Genomic DNA, 25,580 nt, shown 5'->3' with positions numbered 1-25,580 from the left:
GGCTGTCCCCAAAAACAGCTGAGCTGGGGACAGGGACAGGCAGCAGGAGGACAACTCCCTCCTGGCCGTGTCTGCTCCCAGCCCATCCAGCATCCTGACACCCAGCCCGGCTTCCCAGGCACCCTTTAATCTTCCTGGCCGCTGCTTCCAAACTGAGACTTGCAAGGATTGACCAGGACAGGACCTCCCCGGGTTGTTTTTTTTTATTTTTTCTTTTAAAGCTGCTTTGCAAAAAAAAAAAAAAACAAAAAAACATTAAAAAGAGGAAAAAGAGGAAAAAAGAGGAACAAACGCTGCCCCGGGAGCCCGGCGGGGGCTGCAGGGGCTGCGAGGGCTCTGCCCAGCAGAGCCTGGGGGTTGCTTGTCCCTTTCATCCCATGCCAGGCTTCAGCCCAGGACTGAGACGGTCAAATCCAAGAATCCCTGGAAGGCAGGGCTTGGCGCGGCGGGGCCGCAGCTGCTGCCTTTCCCTGCTGCTGTAATTACGGCCCCAAACTTAGAAAGCAGCGGAAGAGCCGCGTGTAGCGCTGCAATTAAGAAGCTCTTTAATTGCAGGGCTTTGTTTTCCTCTGCCCGGCTCCGGCTGCCCAAGCAGTGGCTGAGGCCCGTGGAGAAATCCCGGGAACTGCAGCTCCACGGCATCCTCGGAGCTCGGGGGACAGCAGGTTTGTCCCCAAAGGTGACCCTTGGGTCAAGGGCAGAGCATCCAGAGCAGCCAGCTGGGGAAGGAGCCGCCAAAATCCATCTCTGCTCCATGCAAGGAGGGTTTTTTTTTTGAGGAACAAACATTCCCCTCTCCCTGGGAGTCCCCTTCTCCTGCTGGAGAGGCCTCTGGAGCAGCCAGGAATGATTGTCCCTGTCAGCCCCGAGATTTCCATGGATCTGTGTGTGGGAATCAGCCGCACGCGTGGAGAGGACACGGAAGAGCTGCTGATTTATATCCCCAGGGATGCTCCCATAAATCCCCTGCTTCCCAAGGCCAGGCGGGAATGGGAGCAGCTCTGCTTCATCCCCTCAGTGCCTGACTCATCCTCAGAGCGTTGGGCATCCTGTGGCAAAGGGGAGTCACAGCAGGCTGGTGTCACAGCAGGGACGTCACAACGGGGCCACCACCAAATCCAGCTCTGGAGAAAATGGAGATCCAAGGGGCAGAATCCCAGTTGTTCCCAGTCTGACACAGGCAGGTGCACCCCGGCTTGGGCAGAGCCTCCTGCCACATCCTTGGGTTCAAGATGGAGCAAAGCTTCCTGAGATTCCCAGCAGCTCTGCAAGAAACTTCCATGGATTTATCCACCAGCAGAAGGGAGGGGCAGACCTGGAGCACATTCCCATGTCAGGAGCCTGGAAGAATGTGGGATCTCCAGCCGGATGGCTCCAGGATGGCAGCAGTGCCAACAGCAGGGATGAGATCCTGAAATGTGTGGTTTAAAATGCAGAAGCAGATTTGGGGAGAAAAATGGGAGAAGCTCCGTGCTCCCACCAGGACTTGGGTGTCCTCTGAGCCTCTCCCTTTACAACGCATGGATCCAGGGACTCAACTCTCCCATGCCACCACTTCAATCCCAGAATCCGACATCTGGGAGCTGGCAACGAGGCTGGGCATCCTCCAGGGGCCGAAGCTGAGCTTCCCAGTGCTCCCAGCGCCGGGATCCCTCGGCTCCCCAGCCCCGAGCCGAAGCTGTGCCGGAGGGGCCGTGCAGGAAGGGGCTGCTCTTGTTTTCACAGCTGACACCGGGGCTGGAGAGGATTCCTGGAGCTCTGAGGAGGAGGAAGCGCAGCACAGGAACCCCCAGGGCTGCTGCACCTGGGCTGGGGCTGGCCCTGCTCCCGGGGGCACAGGGAGGGCACAGGAGGGTTCCAGGGATCCGCTGCTGCTCCAGAGCCCTGCGGAGCTCCGGCAGGAGCGGCAGCATCCCTGGGAGGTGCTCTGGTGAGGAGAGCTGCCCGAGTCCTGCAGAGCTCTCCACAAGTTCCCGCAGGATCACTTGGTGGCAGAGGAGCAGCCAGAGCCTGGCATTGTCCCCGTGGTGTCCAGCACTGTCCCCTTTGTCCCGGGATGTGCCACACGTTCCTGTCAGGGAGGTTCCTCGGAGGTGGGGATGGACAGGCAAGGAGGGAGGGATGTGCCAGCAGAGCCAGGGTGTGCAGCCACCCCAAGTCCTGGGGGCAGCAAGGACAATATTTGGGAAAAATCCTGGCCCCAGAGACAGCTCTTCCCTTCCTTCAGTGATCTGCTGTCCACAAAACCCCAACAGGAAACCCACATTTATACATATATTAATATAAATATCATGGGATCACAGGAGGGAAGGGGCCTTAAAGCTCATCTCATTCCATGGGCAGGGACACCTTCCACTGCCCCAGGCTGCTCCAAGCCCTGTCCAACCTGGCAGGGGACACTTCCAGGGATGTTGTGACTTAACTCTGCCATACATACATGTATATATGTATATATGTATATATGAATCCCCCATAACCCATAAAAACTGTAGATAATTAATGATAAAATAACTGGATATAATTAATAAGAAACTAACAATGGCTATAATGATACAAACAGGATTCCCTCATTTATATATGTAAACTTCTCATAATATACAATAACTGGATATAATTAATAAGAAAATGACAATAGCTATTGTGATACAAGCAGGATTCCCTCATTTATATATGTAAACCTCCCATAATCTGTAATTACTGGATATAATTAATAAGAAAATGACAATAGCTATGATGATACAAATGGGATTCCCTTGTTTATATAGGTAAACCTCCCATAATCTGTAATAACTGGATATAGTTAATAAGAAAATTACAATGGCTAGAGTGATACAAATGGGATTCCCTTGTTCATATATGTAACCCTCCTATAATATGTAATAACTGGATATAATTAATAAGAAAACGACAATGGCTATAATGGTACAAAGAGAATTCCCTCATTTATATATGTAAACCTCCCATAATCTGTAAAAAGTGGATATAGTTAATAAGAAAATAACAATGGCTATGATACAAACAGGATTCCCTCATTCATATAGGTAAACCTCCCATAATCTGTAATAACTGGATATAATTAATAAGAAAATAACAATGGCTATAGTCATACAAGCAGGATTCCCTCGTTTATATTTGTAAACTTCCCACAATATACAATAACTGGACATAATTAATAAGAGACTAACAATGGCTGTAACGATACAAGCAGGATTCCCTCGTTCCACCTCGTTCCCCTTCCTGGAAAGCCACGGGCTTTCCCTGCACACGGCTGTCCCCAGCAGCCCCTGTCCCAGTGCCAGTGCCACTGTCCCCCCTGCACAAAGAGCCCCTTTGTTCCTGGCTGCTCTATTGACACAGCTGGAGGGAGCGCTGCAGCCGGGGCAGCTTCCTGCTCCGGAGCTCCCTCCAGCTCGGGGAGAGGCAGAGCCCCCTGGGCCACCCCCACAGCAGCCCCTGCTCCATGTCCCGGGCCAGGGGACAATGGGGAGGTGTCACCCGGCTGCTCCTGGTGGGTGCCCTCGCAGCTGGAATGATGTGCGGCCCCAAAGGAGCCCCTCCAGCTGCAGCCACATCCAGGGATCCCGGAGCAGGGATGGCCCCGGAGTCCCCGGGGGTGGCACTGGCTCAGGTCACTGGCTGTCCCCCGTCCCATGGGATTTCCCAGCTCCTTTGGACATGGCACAGACGGATCCAGCTGGGTTCCACAGGCTTCTCCTTGCCTGGAACGTGAAGGCACCCACCTCTCCTCTCCCTTCCGTGCACATCCAACACCACTGCTTGATTCCTGTTTACTCCAAGCCCTCCAATCAATTTATTAATAAATCCCAGGGATTTGCTGTTTTTCCCCATAAATAAACCCTGAGGCGTTGCTGTGTCTGCATTCCCAGCCAACATTTAAGAGCATGAAGCATCCTAAGCCTCACTTCCAAGCATCCAGGATTTTCCAGGGCCCAAATCCATCCACCTGGAGATCCATGGGTTTGCTCCTCTTTGCCTCTGAGCATTCCTTTACCTCCTGCCTCTCCCAACTGACAGGCAAAGCAAAGCAATAAAATGCCTTTTTTATATAGAGCTGTAAATTTAATTTCCTTTAAAACCATTTGCTTCCACTTAGAACTCCATGGAAATCCTGCCCTCCTGGCAAAGCTGCAGCATCCCAGCCCTGCCATCAACGTATGGAGCTTTTTGGATGAGCTTAAAAGTTCAAGGAAGGGAAGATGGGGGAAGAGAGGTGAATTCTTAGGGCATTAAGGGCCTATTTTCCATCCTCCTTGTGAACCTCCCTGGAGGGAAGAGCTGGAGCTGCTTTATGGGGCACAATTAAACCCAGCTCTGTCTGCAGGGCAAAAGTTCAGCCCAGACAGAGCTGAGGGTGCTGGGAGTGAAGGAAAAGCTGGGATTTTCTGGGCTGAAAAACCACCTGGAGCTTTAAAGCTGGGACTGGAATCCAGAAGAAGCGGCGTGGGCTCATGGACATGTCCAGCATCCTCCCACCAGCTTCCAATTCCAGAGGGAATTCTCCCAGGGAGCAAGGCAGAGGTGATGGGATCACCAACCCCTGGCACAGGAACCAACCTTGGCAGGGGTTTGGGTGACCCTCCGGGTGGGATCCTGCCTTCCTTCCCCAGGACACCAATCCCTGCTGGGCCAGCATTCCTGGGAGCTCCTCATGGAGCGTCCCTCGCTGGAGCCCACGGGAAAGGATTGTGGAGGGACAGGGAGGCACGGAGACGCTGGAATTCCGGGCACCCAGCACTCCCTCAGCATTCTGGGGACTGCATCTGGATCAATCCTCTCCTCCAGAGCTCCTGCGGCCTTTGCAGTCCCCACCCCCATGGAGAAGGATGGAGCAGGATGCACGGATGGTGCTGGATGAGGATTCCCAAGGCGCAGAGCTCCTCCCGAGGCTGGGAGCATCCTGCAGCACCCCTGGAGCCAGCCCTGAGTGCCTCCTCTGCGTCCCCTGAGGACTCCTCAGGAGCACAGCAAATCCCAAAGGCTGCAGGGGCCATTCCTGACTGTCCTGCTGCTCCACCACTCCGAGGTGGCTCCCAGGGAGTGGATCTGTGGCACCTGGCTCACACGGGAATGATTTCCCAGGGATGCTGGAGATGGCTCCAAGCTGGCCCTGCTGGGACATCCTGGTGGCATCCAGGCCAGAGCGTGGAGCTCTGATGGGAAGATGCTCCAGGAGTCAGGGATTTTGGGAAAGTTCCCAGGCCTGGCAGGGAGGGGGATGCCGTGGGGGGCTCCCCCCAAAGCTCTGTGGGGCTGCTACAACAGCATCCTGATTTTTTAATGGAATAATGAACAAAAAGGCTCCAAACCCATGGGGGGCTCTTCTGTCCCTGCCATTGCCTGCCCCACATTCCAGAGTGTGGGATTCATTTGGGAGCTGACCCAAACCTATCCACATTCCCATTAATAGTCCAGGATCCCAGGGATGATCCCATCACAGAGTCATTTCTGCAGCTTCCAGCTGGATCCACACAGCTCCAAAGGAAGAAGGTGCTTTTTTTTTGGGGGTGAATTTTAGGGCAGGCAGCCACAGCCCCAAAGCACAAAGGAGTTTTACAACGACCCAGACAGGCCCAGCCCTAAAAACCTCATCCCAAAGCCGGGAGCTCCTCCGGAGCCAGGATGTGACCATTTCCAGCGCCTCAGGACACAGTGGCAAGGCCAGATGTTCCCAAGAGCAGCAGGACCCAAATCCCACCCAGCCACATCTGGGCTCCTCCAGGCCCTAAATCCTCTGCTTTCCTCCCCAAGTGGGGTGTGAGCAGTGCCCTGGACACCCCTCGGTGGCCGCAATCCCTGGATACGGGGTTGGGGTGATCCAAGCTGGTGCCAAAGGTTGAACCCCCCGAGGTTCTGGGCCCACTTCAAAGAGCTGCAGTGATATTCCTCCGTGAGAACATCGGAGTGGGGATCAAAGGGGGCGTCCCTGGAAACCCAGCGAGGGGAGGGAAATAAAATCCCTTCCTCTGGAGCGTTCCTGGCTGCTGGAATCAGCTGCTGCTTCAGGAAAACTCAGCCACTGTGCTAGCAGCAGAGGGGATGCTCAGCTGGGCCCCTCTGGTGGATGTGGCTGGAGTGGGATGTGCATCCCCAACATTCAGTTCCCATTGGGATTTCATCCTTAATATCCAGTTCCTAATGGGATTTCATCCCCCACATCCAGTCCCTGTTGGGATTTCATCCCCCACATCCAGCTCCCGTCGGGATTTCATCCCTCACAGCCAGCACCCGTCGGGATGAGCGTTCCCACACCCAGCACTCCCTGGGATGTGCATCCAGCCATTCCTGCCTCCAGGGTTTATCCAGCCCATCCCAAAGCCATCCCACTGGGATGCAGGACTCCATGGAGATACTCCCCACAAGCCAAGGCCTCCCACGGCTGCTGCCACTGTCTGGTGCTCAGGGAAGCTCCTGCTGCCTTTGGATGCTCCAAAATTCCCTGGATGGCTCCAGTGCTGCCAGCGGTGACACCTGAGAGCCAGGGGAGGGATATTCCGTTGAAAAATCCCTCGGGATGCAGCCTGGATTGGAGCCCTGTAACCCTCCCAAAGACCTCGGGGTGAACTCTGTGTTGGGAAACTTTTCCTGGCTCACCTTCCCAACCCATCCGGGGAGCTCTGGCTGCATCCCCCTGCAGGATTCCTCCCTGCTGGAAAAGGAGATTTTCCAGAGGAATCTGCTCCTGCCACAGCCCGGGAATCATCCTGGGGAGGGATTGCAGCTGGCAGCACGGATGGCCCGGCCCAGGGGAGTGCTTTGGGATAAATTAAGATTCCTGCTCTTCCCTGGCAGCAGCCAGGCCGAGGGATCCTGGCCTCGTCCCGGGAGCCGCGGCTGATGGAAGCAGGGATTTGACACTGGTGGCCAGACGCTGCTCCAGGCTCTCCACAGGACAGGGATTTCACCCTGGATTCCATAACCTCTTCCTAAAGTCCTCACCCCTGCTCCCCAAGGCTTCCCTGCACGTTCTGCTTGGAGCTGGAGCGATGGGAACAACGCTTCCTCCAGGAATCTTTCCTCCAGCAGGGATCCCGAGCTGAGGCTCCCAGGTTTTGCACTAAAACTGGATTTAAGCTCCTGGCAGGATCTCTCCCAGCTCCCCTGGGAATAACAAGCCCCAGGCTCCGTGCTCTGGCTCAGGTGCTTTCTCCTTGGATATTTTCCATGGATACTCCCAGGATGCAGAGCACCTGCAGGCATCCCAGCGCTGCTCGTGCTGCTTCCAAAAATACACTGCAGAGGGAAAAGCAGAGAGCTGGAGGAAGGGATCCCTCCAGGACTCTCCAGGGAACACCCACCTGGCAATTCCTTGCTTCTAATTCCATGCTTCCAGCTGGATCACTCACAGCTCCTTAACTGTGATTCCCTGCTCACAATTCCTTGCTGGAAATTCTTTGTTCACAATTCCTTGCTGGAAATTCCCTGCTCACAATTCCTTGCCTGCAATTCCTCTCTCAGAATTCCTTACTCACAGGTCCGTGATGGAAATTCCCTGCTCACAATTCCTTGCCTGCAATTCCTCTCTCAGAATTCCTTACTCACAGGTCCGTGATGGAAATTCCCTGCTCACAATTCCTTGCCTGCAATTCTTTGCTCCCAATTCCCCATTCAGAATTCCTTGCTCACAATTCCCCATTCAGAATTCCTTGCTCCCAGTTCCTGGCTGGTCTCTCCAGTGCAGCACGAGAAATGTCCAGGAAACACTTCTCTATCTCAGAGGGAGAAAAAGCCACCAACACCTGTTCAGAAGGATTTTATCCGTGGAATAAACCCCTGGTGTTCCTGGGAATGCAATTGGGAAGCACCACTGGCTGCTCTGCTACAGCTGAGGGGACAATATTATGGGAAAAAAAAAAAGGGTTTATTCCTCCCAAATGCTGGAAGGATTAAAGGATTAATGCCAATGGAGACAGACAAAAACCCCAAAATTTTCCATTTCAATGCTCCACCCCTAAATCCAGGATTTTTGTGATTCCCAAGAGGATGGATGAGGCAGAGACCCAGCACACACAGACCCCACGCCTCACATCTCCCACATCCCAGCCCCTTCCCAGGAGCTCCAGTACCCAGGACGGGCTCGGCAGCAGCGCCACCGAGTTGGGCACTTTCCTGGGAAAATGTGGGAATCCTCCTTGTCCATCTCCCTCTGGACTCCGGCCAAGGAAAACCCCGATGTGCTGGGCGGGGCGGGACAGCGGCTCTTTGTGTGCCTCGGGCACTGGGGCAGCCCGGGAGCAGCTCCTGGGGATGCAGGGAAATGGGAAACGCGGCAGGGAAATCACCCTCCTTCCCAAGGAGCAGTGCCATGGATGTGGGGATTGCCTGCCCCACCCAGCAGCCCATCCCCGGGTCACAGGGATGCTCAGGCAGGTTTAGGGGTGCTCCAGCTCCTTCCAGCCTTCCCCTCCAAGCTCCAGGGATGCATCCCTGGCTCTGAGGGAGGTCAGGAAGTGCTGGAGGTGCTCCAGGCCAGGGCAGGGCAGGGATTTGTGTTTATCCCTGATAATCACCGTGGGAATCGGGATCTCAGTGGAAATCCAGCTCTGGGTTTATCACTTGGTCCATCACCTAATGGGTGAGGGAGGAATAGACTCTGGCAAAGCTCAGGAAAACATTCAGGGAAGCCAAATTCCCTGGTTTAGAGGAAAAAAACACCCAAAAGCACGGCTGGCCCGGCCACCAGTCTGAGGACGCTTGGCCAAGGCTGGGCTGAAGGGCCAGGAAAGAAAAAAGGATCCCAGGAATGATGGAGAAGGGATGGGAGAACACCTGGATCTGAAGCAGTGCTGCCTCAGTTTCCCCTCCAACCTTCTCCCTGCCATGGCTACTCCAGTTAGAACTTCCCAGCTGATCCACCCCTGCCTCCCAAGCAGGAGGGACAGGGGCTGCTCCCCTTAATTAAAAAGCAGCAGATTCAACCCAAAAAGAGGCTGGGTTTTGAAGGGGACATTAGTCCTTTTCATGGTCCTTTTGATGCATTTTCCAGGAGCCTCTGGAGAAGGTGTCCCCGGAGGAGCTGCTTTTGGCCGGGGACACACACAGGACGCAGGGCTGGAAGAGACCAGGAGAAGGGAAGGAGCTGGTGCCAGGCCCATGCCAGCCTGGAATGCAGGTGGGAACGCAGGGAGGGCTGGCATGGGAGCAGCTGGAGGAGGCCAGAGCAAACACCTGCCCGTGGCCCTGCCAGCTCCGGGCGCTCCCGTGCCGCGTTCCCGACCCCGCTTCCCGCCGGAGCGGCGACAGCTGACCAGGAACCAGCCCTTCAACCCAGAGCAAACAGATCCAAACCCAAAGGAAAACACAGGGGACAGGGCCAGGCCCTGCTGGATCCCATCCCTACGGAGCAGGATCCTGGAGAAGGGGGATGAGCATCCTCACAGAGCAGAGTCCATCCCACGTGGGGTTTGTCCGTCCCGGTGTCCCCGAGGGCATCCCACAGGGAACGGTGTGGGAGCAGCCCCAGGCAGGAGCCTGCTCTGGGCTGGAAATTCCCTTTGCAGCTGCAGTTGGGATAAATCCAGATGGCTTTCTTGGATATGAATGACCCATCCTCTTCTGGGATACTTCAGGTTCTGGCTTCCAGCCTCTCCCACAGCGGCTTGATCCGTGGATTCTCCGTTCCAAAGCCTGAGGCACCGGATGCTGGTACCCTCAGGAGATGCTCCAAAGGGAAACCCATCCCTGGTGGCTGCTGTCCTGTGTCACAACCAAGATGGCCACAACACACAGAGTGCCACCACAATTTCAGAAGGCTTTAAGCACTCACCCAAGCAGAGGAACACCACAGCACGGCAGAAACCTTCCGGCATCTGCTCCTCTTGCCCTTCAGCCCAGCCTTTCATCCCCTCGTGTTCATGCCCTGCCCCTGCGTGCCCTCTGCTCCCCGGCTGTTCTCAGCACACCCTCTGTGCCCTCTGCTCCCCGGCTGTTCTCAGCACACCCTCTGTGCCCTCTGCTCCCCGGCTGTTCTCAGCACACCCTCTGTGCCCTCTGCTCCCCGGCTGTTCTCAGCACACCCTCTGTGCCCTCTGCTCCCCGGCTGTTCTCAGCACACCCTCTGTGCCCTCTGCTCCCCGGCTGTTCTCAGCACTCCCGGGCGCCCCGTGCTCGCTGCTGTCGGTGCTGCTCGCCGCCTCTCACGGCTGTGCCCACTGGGGATGGGGCTGGGCCAGCCCCGCTGCCACTCACCACAAACTGGGTGCCTGCAGTCCTGGGAAACCCACGCCAGGCAATCCTCACACCATCCAAACCATCTCCCAGCCATCCTGCTGTCCATGCTTTCCAGAATCCCACATCACCCACCCGGTTTGGATGCTGCTTTTGCAGCTCCTCTGGGGGGGACACAGATCCCTGGTGGCACAGGGAATTCTGCTCGAGGGCTCGTGGACCCTTGGCTGTCCTGACCACAGCAGCCCCCGGCAGTGATTGTTGTAGGAATTCCCACATTCCAGCAGCTGGGATTCAGAGGGAAACCCCAAACAACCCCGTGGGGTCTGGTGGCCAGGCTGCTCCCTCTCCACAGGCACCAGTCCTTGCTGTGTTTGGGATAACAGGCTCAGGCTTCCTGGGAAGCCCCATCCACACGAGTGGCTGTTGAGTGACAAGGAACAGCCCTGGCCATTCCCTCCAGGACTCATCCAGCTCCCCTTTCCCTCTGCCCTTCCTCAGGAGAGACAGGAAACCTTTCCCACACCTGAGTGGGAATTTAAACTGGGTACCCAAAGCAATTCCTGCCGTGACTGTTCCAGGTTTGCCAACGGTTGGGATGTGGAACACGTGCCATGGATGTGGACAGCACAGCCCCCAGCTCCCCCTCCCAGGCACGGGGATCATGGATACCCCCTGACATTTTGCTCATCTCCAAAATCCCTCAGCTTCGACTCCATGCACAGGGATCATGGATACCCCCAACCTTCTGCACATCCCCAAAATCCCTCAGCTTCTTTTCCCATGCACGGGAATCATGGATACCCCTGACTCTCTCCACAATCCCAAAATCCCTGAGCTCCCCCTCCCAGGCATGGGGATCATGGATACCCTCTGACCTTCTGCTCATCTCCAAATCCCTCAGCTTCTCCTCTATGCACAGGGATCATGGATACCCCCTGAACTTCTGCTCATCCCCAAAATCCTTCCGTTTCTCTCATGCACAGAGATCGTGGATACCCCCTGACCCTTTCCACAATCCCAAAATCCCTGACTTTCCTGTTTAATGCACGGGGATCATGGATACCCCCTGACCTTCTGCTCATCTCCAAATCCCTCAGCTTCTCCTCTGTGCACAGGGATCATGGATACCCCCGACCCTCCCCACAATCCCAAACCCCTCTGTGCCCTCAGTCCCGCGTGTCCCCAGCTGCTGCCGGTGACAAACAGCCCATCCCATCCCCCGGCACTCCTCCAGCCGCGCAGGTGAATTCCCAGCCGCAGGAATCGCCTCTCCCGGGCTCTCCGCTGTCCAAACCCTCCCTCCATGCGGAGCCACCGCCGGGCTGGGCGCTGCCCCAGCCGCGTTCCCGGCTCCACTCGGCTCCGAAGGGGTTAAGGGAGCCGAGCCGCTCGGATTCCTCCACCTACCCCTCCAAAGTCCCGCACAACCAGACTTGGCACTTGGAGAGAGCTCCACAAATCCAGAGGCTCAAACGCGCTGCTGCCTTCCGCTGGTCGGGAGAAGGCAATTCCCAGCTAATTGAGGAACCAGAGCCTTCCCCAGCCCCTTCCAGGCCCATTATTTATTTAGGGTTTTTTTTTTTCCTTCCTCTTCTTTTCCCTCCTTTCTTAATTTTCATTTTTATTATTTTTTTTTCACCCTTCCTAGGGCAAACCTCAGGAAAAGAAAGTGCGAATTAATTTGGTGGGGAGCGGCTGCAGTTTATGATGCTCCCCAGCTGGTGAGGGCTGTTAACCCCTGGGTACCCGGGGTGCTGCATCCTCCCAGCTCCCTGTATTCCCCACGATCCCATTTCCCTGCTCTCCAGGCAGGGATTTGGGAACAACATCAGGAAGCCAAATGGAAACAGAAGCAGCTACCTTTTTGCTTCCCTAAATCTTCTTTATTTTCTTCTCTAAATCTCTCTTTTTTTTTTTTATTCCCTCGATCTTTCCTCCCCCAAATCTCAGTTTATGCTGTACACATCACTCCCCCCACTTTTTTCGTTCCCCTCTGCCTTGCAGTTGCCGAAGGTTCCCCGAGTCATTTTTAACTCCCTGTGCCTCCTGCACACAATTCAGAGGAAATCTGGGAAACCGAATTCTCGGCTCTCCAAAACAGCAAATGGAAAGTCACTTAAAGGGACACTTCTGCCTTAAAGCGGCAGCGGCGCTTTTCTCCGGCGGCGGAAAAATGGGGTTAAAACCCCCTTAAATCCCCCCCAAGGAAAAATCCCACCCCAACAACACCAACAGCTCCAAGCTCGGCCCTCCCGGGCCACCACAGGTGACGAGGCGCTCGCCACCCCCTCGCCTGTCCCCGGTGTCCCCGCAGCGCTCCCGGGGGATGTGCATCCCGGCAACGGGGCGGCAGAAAAGGGGGAAACTTCAGCCCCCCGCGTGTCCCCCCCGCCACGCACACGGAATTCCGGGGGCTGGGGGGGCCGCAGTTCCAGGCAGGCACCGGCAGAAGGGTTAAGGGGGGAAGGAGGGGAAGGAGGAAAGGAAGGACCGACAGCAGGACCGACATCAAAGCAACTTCTCTGCTCCGCAGATGAGCGGATCCATCCTCACTTCATATTTTTTGCAGCTGAAGTCGAGGGAGGGGGGAAAGGGGGGGTGGGATTAACTCCTGCTCTGCCGGGGGTGGCTCTGCCGGGGCACCGGCGACACTTTCCCGGCAGGGGTGGCACCGTGGCGGGCGGTGACAGCGGCCAAGAGCGGCCGGGGGGGTCCCGGGAGCAGCGGCAGCCCCGAGCGGGGGCCCGGGGGCAGCTTCGGCCTCGGGAGGGAGGAATGGGAATGGCAACGCTTTTCCTCCGCACGTCCTGGGATGACACAAATATCCCGAATAGTTCGAGCAAAGAGCATCATTTTTTAACTCTGACAAACCTCGTTGAGTCATTGAATGAGGCAGAGACGGGGGGAAAGGCGGGGGGAAAAGTTGTGTCTGCGGAGGGAAATGCTGGAGCTTCCAGCCGGGAATGCCGAGGGGGACAAACCCTGGGAAAGCGCCGGAGTGACCCCCCAGCAGCGGCGTGCGGCAAACGGCACATTCCCCTTCCCCCCAGGCTTCCCCCGAGAAAAAAAACCCCACTTTTATGACATCAGGCGGCAAAGCGGCGCTGGGAAAGAGAATTCACTCACCTCATCGTAAGGCGGCCGGAGGGGAAGGCTGCATCCTCCTGGAAAGGGGCTGGAAAAGGCCGAAGTCGGGAATTAGGAGCTGCCGGCTGGCCCTGAGCGGTGGCTCCGTGCTGCGGGGATGAAAAGAGCAGAAAGTCTTCATCACTGACCACAGGCACGGAGCTGCTCACGCCCCTCGCGCGGCACCAGCCAGTAGCGCACAGAAGTTGGGATACGGGAGAAGGAGAGGAGCGCTGGAGACCGGGAATGCTCCGCTCCCGGCACCGGCCAGGGGGGGAAAGGGGACCGGGAGAGGAGAGGAAAACCGGGGGAAAGGGAGAGGGAAACGGGGGGAAAGGGGAAAGGAGGAAAGGGAAAGGGAAAGGGAAAGGGAAAGGAGGAAAGGGAAAGGAGGAAAGGGAAAGGGAAAGGGAAAGGGAAAGGGAAAGGGAAAGGGAAAGGGGAAAGGGAAAGGGAGAGGAAAACGGGGGGAAAGGGAAAGGGAAAGGGAGAGGAAAACGGGGGGAAAGGGAAAGTGGAAAGGGGGAAGGGAAAGGGAAATGGAAAGGGGAAAGGGGAAAGGGAAAGGGAAAGGGAGAGGAAAACGGGGGAAAAGGGAAAGGGGAAAGGGGGAAAGGGAAAGGGAAATGGAAAGGGGAAAGGGAAAGGGAAAGGGAAAGGGAAAGGGAAAGGGAAAGGGAAAGGGAAAGGGAAAGGGAGAGGAAAACAGGGCGGAAAGGGGAAAGGGGGAAAGGGAAAGGGGAAAGGGAAAGGGGAAAGGGATACGGGGCAGAAAGGGAAAGGGGAAAAGGGAAAGGAAAACGGGGGGAATGGGAGAGGAAAACGGGGGAAAAGGGAAAGGGGAAAGGGAAAGGGAGAGGAGGAAAGGGAAAGGGAAAGGGAAAGGGAAAGGGAAAGGGAAAGGGAAAGGGAAAGGGAGAGGAAAACGGGGGGAAAGGGAAAGGGAAAGGGAGAGGAAAATGGGGGGAAAGGGAAAGGGAAAGGGAAAGGGAGAGGAAAACGGGGGGAAAGGGAAAGGGAAAGGGAGAGGAAAACGGGGGGAAAGGGAGAGGAAAACGGGGGAAAAGGGAAAGGGGAAAGGGGGAAAGGGAAAGGGAAATGGAAAGGGGAAAGGGGAAAGGGAAAGGGAAAGGGAAAGGGAAAGGGAAAGGGAGAGGAAAACAGGGCGGAAAGGGGAAAGGGGGAAAGGGAAAGGGGAAAGGGAAAGGGGAAAGGGATACGGGGCAGAAAGGGAAAGGGGAAAAGGGAAAGGAAAACGGGGGGAATGGGAGAGGAAAACGGGGGAAAAGGGAAAGGGGAAAGGGGGAAAGGGAAATGGAAAGGGGAAAGGGGAAAGGGGAAAGGGAAAGGGAAAGGGAAAGGGAAAGGGAAAGGGAAAGGGAAAGGGAAAGGGAGAGGAAAACAGGGCGGAAAGGGGAAAGGGGGAAAGGGAAAGGGGAAAGGGAAAGGGAAAGGGGAAAGGGAAAGGGATACGGGGCAGAAAGGGAAAGGGGAAAAGGGAAAGAAAAACTGGGGAGAAAAGGGGAAAGGGGAAAGGGGGAAAGGGAAAGAAAAAACAGGGAGAAAAGGGAAAAGGGGAAACAGAAAGGGAGAGGAAAAACGGGGAGAAAAGGGAAAGGGGGAAACGGGGAGAAAAAACCAGGAGAAAAGGGAAAGGGGGAAAGGGAGAGAAAAAAACCAGGAGAAAAGGGAAAGGGGGAAAGGGAGGAAAAAAAACGGGGAGGAAAGGGAAAGGGGGAAAGGGGTAGAATAAGGAGGGGCAAGGGAAAGGGAAAGAGGAACCGGGTAAAAAAGGGAAAGAGGAAAAGGAAAAGGGAAAGGGAAAGAAAAAATGGGGAGAAAAGGGGAAAAAGGAAAGGATAGAAAGGGAGGAAAAGGGAACGGGAAAGAAGAAATGGGTAGAAAAAGGAAAAAAGGGAAAAAACTGAAAAAACGAAAAGGGGGAAGGGTGGAAAGGGGAAAGGAAAAGAAAAACAGGGTGGGAAAGGGGAAAGGTAGAAGAGGGGTGAGGGAGGGAAGGGGGGGAGGGAAAAGGGAAAGGTAAAATAGGAGAGAAAGGAGAAAAAAGGATGGGGAGGGAAAAGGAAAGGATAGAAAGGGGGAAAAGGGGGTAGAAATGAGGAAATGGGGATAGAAAGGGGGGAAAAAAAGGAAAGGAGGAAAAGGGGGAAGGGGAAATGGGGATAGCCAGGGAAAATAACGGAAAGGGAAATAAAGGTGACAGAAAAGAAGGGAGTGGGATACAAGGGGGAAAGGGAAATGAAAGAAAGGGGGGAAAAGGAATAGAAAGGGGAGGAAATGGTACAGAAAGGGGAAAATGGAAGTGGGATAAAAGGGGCATAGGAAGGAGTGGGGGAAGATGGAAAAGGGTGAAAACAGGGGACAGAAAGGGGGGGAAAATGGATAGACGGGGGCAAAAAGGCTTCATTCCAAATGTGACACCAGAGGAAAAGTGAGCCCTGGAGCTGCCCAGGGTGCCAGAGGCTGGGATGTGCCAAACCCCTGGGGACAACCCCCCCTCCCCACCTCCTCAGCCAGCCCCTGGCCAGAGCCTTAATTAAAAAAGCTGCTCCCAACTATCAGATCATGGATTGCATTTCCAGGCCCCTCTGCAAGAGCGGCTCCGCTGGCAACGCTTCCAAAGCGCTGCCAGAGCGGGGAGCGCTGCCAGCCCCGGCTCCGATATCAAAGGAGCTCATCCCGCGCTCCCGCGGCTCCGGAGTCACTCCAGAGCCACCTCCGGGAGCACATCCCGCCGGGGGAAGCTCTGGGGAACGCTCCCTGGCCGGGCAGGAGGATCTGGGAGGTTCCCCCCACCCCCATCTCAGGGTAAATTGAGGGAATAATTCTGAAATAATGGAATATTTGACTCCGGGCTCAGCGCATCTCCCACAGTGCCATCTTCCCGGGGTATTCCCGGGGTATTCCCAGGGTATTCCCGGAGTATTCCCAGAGTATTCCTGGAGCATTCCTAGACTATTCCCAGAGTATTCCTGGGGTATTCCCAGGGTATTCCCAGAGTATTACCAGAGCATTCCCAGGGTATTCCCAGAGTATTCCTAGAGTATTCCCATTGTATTCCCAGAGTATTCCTGGGTATCAGGGTGTTCCCAGAGTATTACCAGAGCATTCCCAGAGCATTCCCAGGGTATTCCCGGACTATTCCTGGGGTATTCCCAGAGTATTCCTGGAGTATTCCCAGGGTATTCCCAGAGCTCCCCAGAGTATTCCCAGAGTATTCCCGGGGTATTCCCATTGTATTCCCAGAGTATTCCTGGGTATTCCCAGGGTGTTCCCAGAGTATGCCCAGAGTATTCCTGGAGTATTCCTGGCACTCCCGGAGCACGGAGAGCCCTCCTTTACAGCCGGCAATCGAGTGGAATTGCAATCAAACCCCTGGCCTGGAGTCCTTCCAAGCCCCTGGAAGAGCAGATCCCTATTTACAGCAGCGGCTGCAGAAATCCTTGGGAATCCTTGGGAATCCTTGGAAAAGGCTGTTTCTGATGGTGCTAACTGGGACGCACCAGCTCCTGACTGGGTTTGAATTGCTCACATTTAATTATTGGGAGTTTAACAGCTTTCTTTCCTTCCTCTTTTCTGGCATTTTTCCAGCCCCAGAAGAGAACAAACATTTCCTGGCATCTCTGGGATGTGGCTGGGACATGGAAAAGCTCCGATCCCTGGGTTTGCTCTCCAACCCCCTCTGGAAATATGGGGTGTGTGTAAATAAATATATTAAAAATGTAACAGCTAGATAACGGATGATGTGTGGATACATGGAAAAACGTGGTGAACATAATCTATGATGTGTATGGAAATATATTAAAGTATAATATATAAATAAATAAATAAATAATATATGGGGTTTATATAGATGGTCCTTATAATACATAGGGTATATACATTAAAATATAGATATTAAAAACAAATCTATAAAATAAAAGCCACTCTTTCAGATCCAAAGCCTCTGCAATTCCATCCAAGGCCTATTTTGGATGAAACCCGGAACTAAAATATTTGGGTTTTTTTTCCCCACTTTGCCTCCAGCACATCCCAACAATCCCAAGCTCTCCAGGGGGGAACAACTCCTGGATGCTGCTGGTGGCATCCCAGTTCTCCCAGTGCCCTCCCAGGGCTGCTTCTTCTCCAAGTTCAACACACCTGGGGCTCTTTCCCTGATTTTTCCTTGGGGGAAACACCCAGTCCATCCCCTGAACAGCAAATCCATGCATCCATCACAGATATTCCAGGGAAAAGGGTACTCTGGGGTGGATTTTAGCTTCCACGTGGCAAATATCCCTGGGAATGGAGCATTCCCATCGAGGAGCAGGGATGGAGGAGGGAACAACGCTCCTGAGGTAAATCCAGAGGAACTCTGGAGCTGCCCTGGGCCTTGGCTCTGGCTTCTGGATATTTTTGGAAGCCTCATTTTGAGGGCAAAACGACGCAGCTTAAAATTCCCACTGGATCCATGGGTTGATCCCTCATGGAATTGTCCCAGAGCAGCTTCTCCTTGTGCACCCCAAAACCCCTGGGCTGGGTCCCCCTTCCCAGCCCTGCTCCCTCTGCCTCAGTCAGAACCTCCCTCATGGATCAGAAATCCAATCCAGGAGCATTCTCCTGCAGGAATCTCCTCACCAAGAAATATTCCTTAAAAACTGCACTCAAAGAACACCCACACCATCCTCAGAATTCCCTGTTTCCCAAGGAATTGTGGGTTTCCCCCCAAAGGAGTGAGGATCCCATCAGCTCTGGATGCAGGATGGAAGTGCCCTGGTCCTTGGCACATGGGATTTCTTCCATGCTCATCTAACTCACATGGGAATTTCCTAGGAATCAGGTGGGCTGGAAACCATCTTCACCTTATCCTTGAAAATGTTTCCCAAGTGCAGCTGGGTATGTAATTTTAAATAAATCATAATTATGTGTTAATTATCCACCGTGAGGACACTGCAGTGCTGGTTCACAAGGAACATTTCCCCCCTGATTTGATCCCGTTCATCCAGAGGCTGCTGCAGGACAGGGAATTTGCAGCACCACTGCCACAAGATCAGCATTTGGCCTCCTGGCTTCCCTGCTCCTCCAGGACGCTCCCACCACTGGAGTGAGATGGTTCCAAGGAAGGGGCTGAGCATCCAATCCCAGAGACCAGCCAGGGGCTGATTTGTGGAATTCCAGGATGGTTTGGGCTGGCAGGGACCTGAAAGCTCATCCCATTCCATGGGCAGGGACACCTTCCACTGTCCCAGGCTGCTCCAAGCCCATCCAGCCACGGATGGGAATTTTGGAGGCAGCACCACTCATCTCCCCCATTTTCTTGTTCTCCCAGGCTCCTCAAACTCCCAATCCAAGCGGCTCCAGGCTGGAAATCAGGACCTTGGCAGGACCAAAGCAGGGGGGATTATCCAGTGTTGGAGCATCCCTTGCCAGCCCTTCCCTGCCTTCCATCTGGGAATGCAGCTCTGGAAAGCGGAGCAGAGGCCCAGGGTGTGGTGAGTGCAGAGGGAAGCGGGGCAGGGATGAATGGAACCTTTCACCGAGGAATTCCCGAGCTCCAAAGCGGGCGGGGAACCTTCCCTGGGACACCGGGACACAACTCCCTTACAGTGGGGACAGGGAGAACCACGGAGGAGCTGCAGGAAGGGGGGAAAATAATCCCTGGACCAGCAACGGGGGGCTGCAGGAGGCCCTTGTCCCAGCCCTGAAAGCTGTCCTTATTTTTCCCTGAAATTCCGTCTCCGAGGGCTCCCGAACATTTACATTTTTCTCCGAGCTGTGGAGTTTATTCAAGGGGGAAAAGCTCCGCTCATAAATGGCTGCATTGATGCTCTCACACTTCCATACATCCAGCTCCATCCACCTCAGACAACCGGCCTATTTTTTCCCTGCTCCATATTGTGCAGGAATTATTCCCGTCTCCCACCCGGCCACGCGCCCCACACACCCCCAGCCGAGCCATGAATGGCCGCAGTGTCCGCAGGCTGCTCCCAGAACCCTCGGAAAAGGGGGGAAAAAGCTCCAAAAAATCCCAAGGACGGGGTATAATGATCCCTTCACGCTCTCCAGACACGATTATTTCACCTCCACGCCCTCCTCCAGCTCCTTTTCCCGCTTGAAAAATAAATATATAAGGGGAAAAAAGCCGAGGAAATGATCCCTTAGTGCTGCTGCACAAAAACGCCGTGGCCTCGCTCGCTGCTGTCTTCCTCCTGCAGCCAGAACAAACTCCACGCTCCTTTCTCCTGCTCCTCACGGGGAGATTACCACAGGGAAATGTTTTCCCTCCCACACTCTCAGCCGGCTTGGAATTCTTTCTGTGGAACTCAGCTGGAAGCTTCTCCCCGTTCCCAGAAGTTCTGGGTACCTGCAGGCCACGGGCAAAGCCTGGCTGGGGCTGGGAGGGGGTGGAAGGAGCTGGGGAGGTCTCAGCCCTGCCCTCCATGGCCTGCATCCATGGATTTGGGGAGCAGGGCCATTCCCGCCAGCTGGGAACGCAGCACTTAGCCCAGCTTTTATTGCTTTTTCCTGGAGCCAACACTTTTGTTTGACCCTTCATCCCCACACTGCCCCACCAAGCTCCCCCAGCCCCAAAGCCCTGTCCCTGGGGGAGAGCAGCATTCCCAGCAGGAAACAGCTCCGGGATCACTCCCTCCATCCCTGCTGCAGCCCCAGGGAGAGAGCAGCATTCCCAGCAGGAAACAGCTCCGGGATCACTCCCTCCATCCCTGCTGCAGCCCCAAAGCCCTGTCCCAGGGGTACAGCAGCATTCCCAACAGGAAACAGCTCCGGGATCACTCCCTCCATCCCTGCTGTGGCCCCAAAGCCCTTCCCAGGGACAGAGCAGCATTCCCAGCAGGATTCCCAGCTCTGGGATCCCTCCATCCCTGCTGCAGCCCCAAAGCCCTGTCCCAGGGGTACAGCAGCATTCCCAGCAGGATTCCCAGCTCTGGAATCACTCCCATCCCTGCTGCAGCCCCAAAGCCCTGTCCCAGGGACAGCAGCATTCCCAGCAGGCAGCAGCTCCGGGATCCCTCCCTCCATCCCTGCTGCAGCCCAGGATGGCTCCAGAGGCAAAGAGCAGCCCTGTGTGCCTCGGACACATAGGTGCCATTATGCTCAGCTGGCCCCAAAAGCTCGGGGATAATATTTTTTTTAGCACTGGACTAAATATTTTTAACATATGCAAACATCCATGACTGAGGCAGCCACAGAGCCCGGGAGCGGGGATGCTGCTGCCGCTTCCAGGACGGAACAATGTCACCTTTCTCCTCCCTGTCCCCGGCACCAGCAGAGGCACGGGGGAAAAGGGGGCAAAGCCAGACGTGGCGGCTTCCCGGGGTGGATCCTGCAGCGGGGAAAGGGCTCTGGGTTCCTCCGGGGATGCACAGAGCAGTGGTTTGTGTCTCCAGCAAACATTCCCCCCGCCTGCCCGGCCCGGCCGAGGGGAAACGTTCCCGGCTCTGGGCAAACAAAAAGGTGCTGGGTCAAATAAGTGGAGCAGAAAGTTCTGCTGGAGGGAAATAGGTCAGTCCTGGATGGAGCAGCAGGGCCGGGAGTGTGCCAGCCTGGCTGGGCACGGACCCAGCACTCCCAGTTTATGGATGGGGAAACTGAGGCACGAGGCCAGGGATGTGCCAGAGCCAGCATTCCCACTTAAAGGATGGGGAAACTGAGGCACCAGCCTAAGGATGTGCCAGCCTGACTGGGTATGGACCCAGCACTCCCAGTTTATGGATGGGGAAACTGAGGCACGAGGCCAGGGATGTGCCAGAGCCAGCATTCCCACTTTGTGGAAGGGGAAACTGAGGCACGGGGCTCCCGGGAGGGCGGCTGTGCTGGGGATGCCCTGGGATCTCTCCGGATGGGTGGGGTTGGGGGGATGCCCCCCTGGCAGTGCTGCAGTTTGGGATATCCGTGGTTATCCGGGACGGTCTCCCTGCGGATTCGTCCTTCAGGAATCTCTGTGGGGTCCATCCTGGGCTTTCAGCAGCTCCTGAGCGGCAAAGGAGGCTCAGGGCAGGGTCATCCCAGGGAGGAGAGGGGCTGGGGGGTGGGATGTTCCCCACGGAAGCTCCCTGGCCCTGCTGGGCACTGTGTCCCATTCCAGGAATTTCTGGCTCCCCCTCTCCAAGCAGCCCAGATGTTTCTCCCCGCTCCACATCTGCAGCTCCTGTGTGCGGGATGTGCTCTGGGCCAGGTGTGGACAGGCCCATGGCTCCCATCCCCACATCCCCCTGGAAACGGGCACATGGAGAAAAGGGCTGGATTGGGACCTGGCTGCTGGATGAGACTGGGATTGGGACCTGGCTGCAGGATTCCCAGGATTGGGATTGGGATCTGGCTGCTGGGTATCCTGAGACTGGGATCTGGCTGCAGGATTCCCAGATCTGGGATCTGGCTGCTGCATTCCCAGGACTGGGATCTGGCTGCTGGATTCCCTGGGATTGGGATCTGGCTGCTGGATATCCTGGGACTGGGACCTGGCTGCAGGATTCCCAGGACTGGGATCTGGCTGCAGGATTCCCAGATCTGGGATCTGGCTGCTGCATTCCCAGGACTGGGATCTGGCTGCAGGATTCCCAGATCTGGGATCTGGCTGCTGCATTCCCAGGACTGGGATCTGGCTGCTGGATACTGGGATCTGGCTGCAGGATTCCCAGGACTGGGATCTGGCTGCAGGATATCCTGGGACTGGGATCTGGCTGCTGGATTCCCAGGATTGGGCTCTGGCTGCTGGATTCCCAGGATTGGGATCTGGCTGCTGCATTCCCAGGACTGGGACCTGGCTGCAGGATTCCCAGGATTGGGATCTGGCTGCAGGATTCCCAGGATTGGGCTCTGGCTGCTGGATTCCCAGGACTGGGCTCTGGCTGCAGGATTCCCAGGATTGGGATCTGGCTGCTGGATTCCCAGGATTGGGATCTGGCTGCTGCATTCCCAGGACTGGGACCTGGCTGCAGGATTCCCAGGACTGGGATCTGGCTGCAGGATTCCCAGGATTGGGCTCTGGCTGCTGCATTCCCAGGACTGGGACCTGGCTGCAGGATTCCCAGGATTGGGATCTGGCTGCAGGATTCCCAGGATTAGGATCTGGCTGTTGGGTTCCCAGGACTGGGCTCTGGCTGCAGGATTCCCAGATCTGGGCTCTGGCTGCAGGATTCCCAGGATTGGGATCTGGCTGCTGCATTCCCAGGGATGGGATCTGGCTGCAGGATTCCCAGGACTGGGCTCTGGCTGCAGTCCCCGGGCTCTCCCAGCTGGAGCAGCTCCTCTGACGTGAGGATTTTGCTGTTGGCCGTGCCGGCCCGGCTGGGACGTGCGGATTTGGGATCGGGACACGGAGCCACGGCTGCTTTCGAGCTTCCTCTGGAGCTGGAACCAAAACAAGCAGAGCTCGCCCGGCCTCTGCTCCCGCCGAGCCAAAACCACTGCAGCCGTGCCCGGGAGCGGGGAGCGCAGCGGGGCTGGGAGCGGGCACGGGGGACACGGCTCTGGGGATTGGGGGCACTGCGGGGAGGCCCCGGAGCTCTGCCCCATCCCCCGAGGGATTCTGCTTGCTTTGAGAGGCTCCTGTTTGGTTTGGGGGGATGAGGGATCCTGCCGGTGCCCCGATGCCAGCGTGCGGCGGCCCTGGCTGTGTCCCCGTTCCCTCTCCCAGGCTGCTGTTCCCTTCCCTCCAGGAATCCCCCACGCTTCCAGGGCTGGGTACCAGTCTGACCCGGCACACGTGAACTGTTTTCTGGCTATAAAGGTGCAGGAAGATCGGGATTGTGCCAAAACAGGCACCACGCCTTTCCTGTGCCATTGGGATGAAGGGATGCTCCGGAGCATCCAGCCAGGACGGGGCTCCTGCTCCCTCCCCGTGTCACCAGGGCTGCTGGGATACAGATTCTGTGCCACAGGGGGCTCCGGGGTGACAGCTGGCACTGGCAGGAGCCACCTTTGCCAAAAATTCAGCATTGATTCCACGGCGGAGCTGTCCCTGCTCCGGGATTTCCATCAGTGCTCTGGGATTCCTGAGGGAGATCTGGAGTAACTCGGGAAAGAAAAGCTGGGAATCCTCCAGGAGCGGGGCAGCACCTGCCCCAGGGCAGGCTGTCCTGGAGCCTGGCACCCTCTGGAGCTGGGTCACCTGCCCGGAGGTGCCACCACAGCTTCCAGGTCTTGATTCCAGGATTGTCCCTGGCACAGCCACAGCACTGATTGTGCTTTTCCGTCTCCAATCAACCCGGTGAATCCTGGGTTTTCCAGCTCCATCACTTCCAAACAAACCTCCTGGGCGTCACCCGCAGCCCTGAGCCCCTTCCTGCCTCCAGCCCCCCGACCTGGCTGCAATTCAATCCTTCTCCTTTGTTTTTTTGGCATTTGGAGTTGAACAGGAGCAATGAGGAGGGAACAGCACCTTCCTCTTCCTCCTGTCCTGGACCTGGCCGTGCCCCAGTCCAGCAGGGATCATCCCAGAGCCACTCTGGATGGGTCATGGCTGATCCAGAGTGGGAACAACAATGCTCTGGGGACGTGGGACACTCCATCCAGTCCTGCTGCATCCCCCAAGGTCACCACAGCCAGGAGCTTTCCCAGATTTCTCCCAACACCAACCAGGCTTTCCTTCATTCCCATTTCCATCCCAGCTCCTTCCCACCACCAAGTCCAGACCCTCTTTAAAGTTTTATTGGAGCCACAGTGGCTCAGGCTGAATTTTTTTGCGGCATGTGAATCAAAAGCAGCTTTTCAGAGGGTTTCGAGCTGCTGGAGGGTTAAAAAATCGTAAAAAGAGGAGGAGGAAGAGGTGGAGGTTTCTGCCCTGGTCTGGGCCTTTGCTCTACACAGACTTCATTCCCACCCTGAGGTGCTCGGGATGGAGGGACACCCCCCAGCCGCTGCAGAATTCCAGAGGAGTGCTTTTCCTCTGAATTACGGCAGAGGAAATTCAATATTTTTTGAGGACTTGGCTTTGCATAACAACAACCAGCGCGGGGAGAACAATTCCAGCTCCACACCAACAGCTCCCAACAGCCTCCCACCAGCTCCACCCCCACCACGGCCCGGGCACTGCCTGTCCCCAGCTGTCACCTGCAGTGCCAGCACACGGTCCCAGGGCCACCCGTGGGAGGCAGAAGGTGACAAAGTTCTGACAGGACAAAAGGATGTGGCCTCAAGCTGTGCCAGGGGAGGGTCAGGTGGGACACCAGGAGGAATTTCTGCATGGAAAGGGTGGTCAGGCCTTGGAAGTGCCCAGGGAGGGTTGGAATTCCCATCTCCAGAGGTGTCCCAGGCCAGGCTGGGTGGGACTTGGAGCAACCTGGGATAGGGGAAGGTGCCAGGGTTGGAACTGGATGGGATTTAAGGTCCCTTCCAACCCAACCCAAACCAGCCCATGATTTTAACATGGGATGGGAACAGGGAAAGGAATGAAGACACCCTCAGGGGTGAGAGGAAAGACCTCGGTGGTGGGAAGAGGAAGGGATTTGCTGCAGAGATGCCCCATTTCCACTGGCACAGGCCCAATCCCAGCAGAAATGTAGGGAAAACCATTTGGAAAATGGCTTTGGCCAACATTCCTGGAGTTCCAAACCAAGAGAGAACAAATCTATGGATCCATCCAAATGGATGGAGATCAAGTTGTTTCTGCCACCCAAAACCCACTTCGGAGCCTGGAGGTGCAGACTGAGCCACTTTTGGGCTCCACTGCCCCAAAAGTCTCTCCACGACCACGGACCTGCCCTGTCCTCCCCCCGGGTGCCACCAGCCTCAAATCCCAGCCCCAAATCCCAGCCCCAAATCCCAGCCCCAAATCCCAGCCCCAAATCCCAGCCTCAAATCCCAGCCCCAAATCCCAGCCCCAAATCCCAGCCTCAAATCCCAGCCTCAAATCCCAGCCTCAAATCCCAGCCCCAAATCCCAGCCCCAAATCCCAGCCTCTTCTGAGATGTTTCTGCAGAGCACCAGGAGGATCCAGCACATCCCCAGTTCCCGGGGGAGCTGAACCTCCATCCCAGGACCAGCCCAGACATGGAGTTACTTGAATTCGGATAAACACCAACACATCTTCAAACAAAACCAGCAAAGGGAACACCAGGAGTGAGTTCCCCAACCAAAACGTCCCCGGATAAAACGCAGCGCAGGTGAAGGGACCCAACCCATGAGCCTGACCTTATTTCTGCTTCCTACCCCAAATCCTGGTGCTTCCTGGCTCCAGCTGTTCCCTGTGCTCCCCTGAAGAGGGAATTCATCCCTCTGGGAGCAGCTGGGGAGCAGCCCAGCCC

General features: G+C 55.9%; 1 protein-coding gene across 4 annotated transcripts in view; it reads right to left on the bottom strand.

The window, feature by feature from the left end:
• Positions 1 to 25,580, bottom strand: part of ZNF469 (zinc finger protein 469) — a 194,073-nt gene that overhangs the window by 28,445 nt on the left and 140,048 nt on the right. For all 4 annotated transcript variants that reach the window (XM_038147748.1, XM_038147749.1, XM_038147750.1 and 1 more), the window contains one exon: positions 13,315 to 13,424. The gene's annotated coding sequence lies outside the window, so the exon portion shown is untranslated. The remainder of the gene's footprint in view (positions 1 to 13,314; positions 13,425 to 25,580) is intronic.

The sequence above is a fragment of the Motacilla alba genome, chromosome 11 (genome assembly GCF_015832195.1).
Source record: "Motacilla alba alba isolate MOTALB_02 chromosome 11, Motacilla_alba_V1.0_pri, whole genome shotgun sequence".
Lineage (NCBI taxonomy): Eukaryota > Metazoa > Chordata > Aves > Passeriformes > Motacillidae > Motacilla > Motacilla alba.
The sequence above is the reverse complement of the archived record's forward strand: the minus strand, read 5'-3'. Positions and strand labels throughout refer to the sequence as shown.